Source organism: Mauremys mutica, chromosome 5 (genome assembly GCF_020497125.1).
Source record: "Mauremys mutica isolate MM-2020 ecotype Southern chromosome 5, ASM2049712v1, whole genome shotgun sequence".
Taxonomy (NCBI): Eukaryota; Metazoa; Chordata; order Testudines; family Geoemydidae; genus Mauremys; species Mauremys mutica.
The window spans coordinates 95,231,221-95,237,220 of NC_059076.1; positions in this window are offsets into that span (position 1 = coordinate 95,231,221).

Consider the following 6,000-nt stretch of genomic DNA (forward strand, 5'->3'; position numbering starts at 1 on the left):
TTCTTGACAATAGAAATCTTGAACCAAAAATCATTGAATGCAAAACAAAATGCTGCATTTCTAATAGAAACACCAAATCATATGCTGGTGTATTTCAGACAGATAGAAGTTTTATAATGTAAAATATTGAATTTTTCAACTTTAACAAGCATGTATTTGCTAAAATAAAACTATGTTTAAAGTTTTCTTCTGACAAAGCAAGTACTTTGAAATAAAAATGTAGGGGTTATGTGTACACCTGTCATAAATAAACAGATCAGGGTTAAGGTCTCTTTTACCTGGAAAGGGTTAACAAGCTCAGTAACCTGAGAAACACCTGACCAGAGGACCAATCAAGGGACAGGATAATTTCAAATCTCTGTGGAGGGAAGCCTTTGTCTGTGTTCCTTGTTTGCTCTGTGTTCTCTCTTTGGATCTAAGAGAGGCCAGACATGTCTCCAAGTTCTCCTGGAGTAGTTCCTACTATCCAATAGTGAGTATTAATTAGAAAGGCGGATTAGTCTTATAATTTGATTTCTACATTTGCAATTCTGTGTTTTGCTATAGAATTTCTTTAATTCTGTACTGTTATTGCTTTTACTGAGAAAGAAAGGAGGGGGGATTCTCTCCAGAGATTAATAAGTTTAGACCCTGTGTATTGTTCCATCTTGGTATTACAGAGACAGTTACTTTCTTTTTATTCTTTAATAAATCTTTTCTGTTAAGAACTTGGTTGATCTTTCCTTGGGTGAATTCTCAGGGAAAGGGGAGGAGGGAGGAGGAAGCAGGGGGGAATGGTTTATTTCTCCTAGGTGTAAGAACTCCATGGATTTGGGGCTCTTGGGATCCCCAAGGATTTTGGGGAAGGACTGTGTCCCAATACACGTACATTATTGGGTGGTGGCAGCTTTTACCAGATCTAAACTAAGATTTAAGTTTAGGGGAGTCCATGCAGGTCCCCATATTGGAACCCAACAGCTCTAAGTGGGGGTGAGACCTATGACAACACCCACGGGCAGCTCTAGGGGTTTTGCTGCCCCAAGCACCGCAGGCAGGCTGCCTTCGGCGGCTTGCCTGCGGGAGGTCCCTGGTGCCGCGGATTTAGCGGTACGCCTGCGGGAGGTCCACCGAAGCCGCGGGACCAGCGGATCCTCCACAGGCATGCCGCCAAAGGCAACCTGCCTGCTGCCCTCGTGGCAACCGGCAGAGCGCCCCCCGTAACTTGCCGCCCCAGGCACGCGCTTGGCATGCTGGTGCCTGGAGCCACCCCTGTGTACACCCCAATCATATTAAAATTCTTCCACATTGTTTATCTGTCAACATTTTAAAAAATGTTTTAAGGTTCATGATAAAGACACTGTAGCTCTTGTAAATCATGCTGTATTTTCTGAACATCCTAAATCCCTCAATTCTGCAAAATTTTAAGTGTATGCATAACACTACTTCTGTGAGTAGTTCTGCTGAAGTCAATTGGACTTCGTAGATGAGTCAAGTTGTGAACAAGCTTCAGTATTTGCAGGATCAGGACTTAGCAACTGGGGTTCCAGTTTGGTCCATTATAGACACAGAGCCCACTATATTCAAATGTGGGTTTCGATTTCAAAGAACCCTGCAAAACTGAACTGTTTTGTTTCAGAATTCTCATCTCCAGAATTTACCATTAAGAGTGAAACAACTGTCAATCATAAATGTATTCAAATATGGTTAGGAAGTCTTGTGTATTTAATAGATTAAATCTATGGTGTATGAAATAAATATCTACAGTACTGCAACAACTTTTAAGAACTTGTCATTGAAGTAAATCCCATCGATTACAAACATATTCTTCAATTCCTGTTTTGTGAAGTAAAAATCTTCTGAGACATTCTTATAGTGAAGTTGCTGAGTATGGATAGTGTTTGATTTTTTAATCTAACAATAGACTAATTATTTATTAAATAACATGTTCAAACCAAAGCCATGTGGAATTAAAGAGGTAAAACATCTAAAATAATGAAAAATTGTATTTACTTAAGTCACATTATAGACAATTATTTTTTATTTCAAATTTTATTTAAGATTTTCTGTCTTGGGTTAAAAATTCTTCCAGTTCCTTTATTATAACTGACAAAGACTGCACTGTGTACAGGGTTTCTATCTAGATTGTAATCTACTCTGTTTTAAATGTAACAGTTCAGTATGGCCCTTCTTTTCTAGCCATAACTCAGAACACCCTGACTTACTGCCCTGACACTTAAGATTTTTTTTCTGTCCTCTTCACATATGTCCTGAATTATTCCAGTAAGTAGTTTTCATTCTTTTACTTATAGGGCTTATCTACATGGAGACTTGGGGCATGTCTACACAGCCCCGCAGTTCAAGCTCTGAGGGTGTGAATAGCAGTGAGCACCAGAGTGCTGTGCTATAACTCCCCTGTGTAGAGGCTGTGGGCACAAACTTAAAGGTTCTTTGTTCGCATTAATATAATCCTGTCTGAAGAGGATTAAAAAATCATAATGAATTTTCATACTTAAATGTGCGTCATTTCTATTTTAACAATCCTTCCAAACAGCCATAAAAAACCCTCCAAACAGCAACACTCTTCCCCCAACTTACTCTCTTTATAGATAAGGGTGCATTTATTGCCTCAACAAGAATTAACAACATATATATGTACAGCAGAACTCAGAGTTACGAACACCTCGGGAATGGAGGTTGTTCGTAACTCTAAACAAAATATTATGGTTGTTCATTCCAATGTTTACATGGCTTTGAAACTCTACTATGCAGAAGAAAAATACTGCTTTTAATCATCTTCATTTAAATGAAACAAGCACACAGAAACAGTTTTCTTACCTTGTCAAATCCTTTTTTTAAACTGTCCCTGTTTTTGTAGTAGTTTACATTTAACACAGTACTGTACTATCTTTGCTTTATTTTTTTTGTCTTTGCTGCTACCTGATTGCATACTTCTGGTTCCAGATGAGGTATGTGGTTGACCAGTCAGTTTATAACTCTGGTGTTAGTAACTCTGAGGTTCTACTGTAATATCTTTATGAGGGAATTTCTTTCAAGAAAAAGTCAGCATTAGAAAAGTAAATACACATTAGCCCTGAAAATACAAGCACGCTTACCAACCAAAGACATCTACTATTTACTTGCCAAGAGGTCATACATGTATTTTGCTGGTTATAGAAAACTAAAAACAAGAATCCAGTCAGGCCTCTTTACAAGATGATCCTTTGGCCTTGGCTACACTTGTGAGTTACCGCGTAATAAAGCAGCCCCGGGTGCCCTAGCTCACTCCCCTTCCACACTGGCAAGGCACGTAGAGCACTCTGACTCTGCAGCTACAGCGCTGCTGGTACTCCACCTCGGCGAGTGGAATAACATTTGCTGCGCCCCTGCTGGAGCGCTGCAGCGTCAGTGTGAACGAGGTGTTGCGTTCCTGTGCTGTGATCAGCCTCTGGAAATGTCCCATAATCCCCTTAAGTGAAGTGGCCACTCTTGTCATTGTTGTGAAATCGGCTGCAGGAATGTGGAAATGCCCTTTCAAAGCTCCGTTTCAGAGAAGCCGGCTGCTTATCAGCTCCGACAAAAAGCAAACACTTACCGTTTGCTTTGAGTGGGGGGTCTGAACTTACAAGACAGCATGCTGACACACTCTGAGCACCCCAAAACCCACTCTCTCTCCCCCCACATACACACAACACACTCCCTGTCACACTCCACCCCCACCCCATTTGAAAAGCACATTGCAGTCACTTGCATGCTGGAATAGTTGCCCATAATGCACCACTCCCAATGCCACTGCTAGTGCTGCAAAAGTGGCCACACCAGTGCACTTGAAGCTGTGAGTGTGGACAGATTGCAGCGCTTCCCTACTGCACTCTATGAAGGCTGGTTTAACTCACAGCGCTCGACATCTGCAAGTGTAGCCAAGCCCTTTGTTAGTTATAACATAAAGTGAGTTCAGAACAACAAAAACAAATGAATATTATATACTATGCACACTGAGGGTATGTCTACACTATGGGATTATTTCGATTTTACATAAACCAGTTTTGTAAAACAGATTGTATAAAGTCGAGTGCACGCGGCCACACTAAGCACATTAGTTCGGCGGTGTGCGTCCATGTACCGAGGTTTGCGTCGATTTCCGGAGCGTTGCACTGTGGGTAGCTATCCCGTAGCTATCCCATAGTTCCCGCAGTCTCTCCTGCCCATTGGAATTCTGGGTTGAGATCCCAATGCAAAAACAGTGTCGTGGGTGATTCTGGGTAAATGTCGTCACTCAATCCTTCCTCCAGGAAAGCAACGGCAGACAATCATTTCGTGCCCTTTTTCCCTGGATTGCCCTGGCAGATGCCATAGCATGGCAATCATGGAGCCCGTTTTGCCTTTTGTCACTGTCACCGTATGTGTACTGGATACTGCTGACAGATGCAGTACTGCACTGCTACACAGCAGCATTCATTTGCCTTTGCAAGGTACCAGAGACGGTTACCAGTCATATTGCACCGTCTGCCATGCCATTGTAAAGTGGCGATGAGATGACGGTTATCAGTCGTTCTGTACCATCTGCTGCTATCATGGGTGCTCCTGGCTGGCCTCGCTGAGGTCGGCCGGGGGTGCATAGGCAAAAATGGGAATGTTTTGTCTAAAAATAGAGTCAGTCTATGTTTTGTCTAAAAATAGAGTCAGTCCTGCCTAGAATATGGGGCAAGTGTACTAGAGAACCAGAGAGCACAGCTGCTCTGTGTCAGAGCCCCAGAGATCCCGCAGAAATGATGAACTGCATGCCCCTACACCAGGGGGTGCCCCTACACCAGGGGGTGCCCCTGCAACAACCCCACCTGTTGCTTCCCTCCTCCCCCAACCCTCCTGGGCTACCGTGGCAGTGTCCCCCCATTTGTGTGATGAAGTAAAAAAGAATGCAGGAATAAGAAACACTGAGTTTTTAGTGAGATAAAATGAGGGGGAGGAAGCCTCCAGCTGCTATGATAGTCCAGGCAGGACATTAAAGAGTGCGAGGGGGAGAGGAGCCCAGCCCCCGCTGCTATGATAGTCCAGGCAGTACAGAATCTTTTCTTTAGACATGAAAGGGGTGGAGGCTGATGGTGCTCAGCCCCCAGTTGCTATGATGAGGACGGTTACCAGCCATTCTGTACCATCTGCTGGGAATGACCAGGAGTCATTCCTATTTTCACCCAGGCGCCCCCGGCCAAGCTCACCGAGGCCAGCCAGAAGCACTCACAGGATGATGATGAGAACAGCTATCAGTCCTTCTGTACTGTACCGTCTGCCACCGGGGAGGGGAGGGGAGTGGATGCTGCGGTTTAGTGCTGCAGCACCCCGTCTATCAGCAGCATGCAGTAGACATAGGGTGACACTGAAAAAAGGCAAGAAAAGATTTTTTTCCCTTTTCCTTTGGGGGTGGGGGAAGGGTGTCAATTGACGACATACACCCTGAAACACCCGGGAAAATGTTTTTGACCTTTCAGGCATTTGGAGCCCAGCCAAGAATGCAAATGCTTTCCGGAGACTGCGGGGACTGTGGGATAGCTAGAGTTCTCAGTCCCCCCTCCCTCCCTCAATGAGCGTCCATTTGATTCTTTGGCTTTCCGTTACGCTTCTCACGCAGCACTGTGCTGAGTCCCTGCTGTGGCCTCTGTCTATCGTAGACTGGAGATTTTTTCAAATGCTTTGTCATTTCATCTTCTGTAACGGAGCTCTGATAGAACAGATTTGTCTCCCCATACAGCGATCAGATCCAGTATCTCCCGTACGGTCCTTGCTGGAGCTCTTTTTGGATTTGAGACTGCATCGCCACCCGTGCTGATCAGAGCTCCACGCTGGGCAAACAGGAAATGAAATTCAAAACTTCGCGGGGCTTTTCCTGTCTACCTGGCCACTGTATCTGAGTTCAGATGGCTTTCCAGAGCGGTCACAGTGGTGCACTGTGGGATATCGCCTGGAGGCCAATACCGTCGATTTGCGGCCACAGTAATCCTAATCCAACATGGCAATACTGATTTCAGC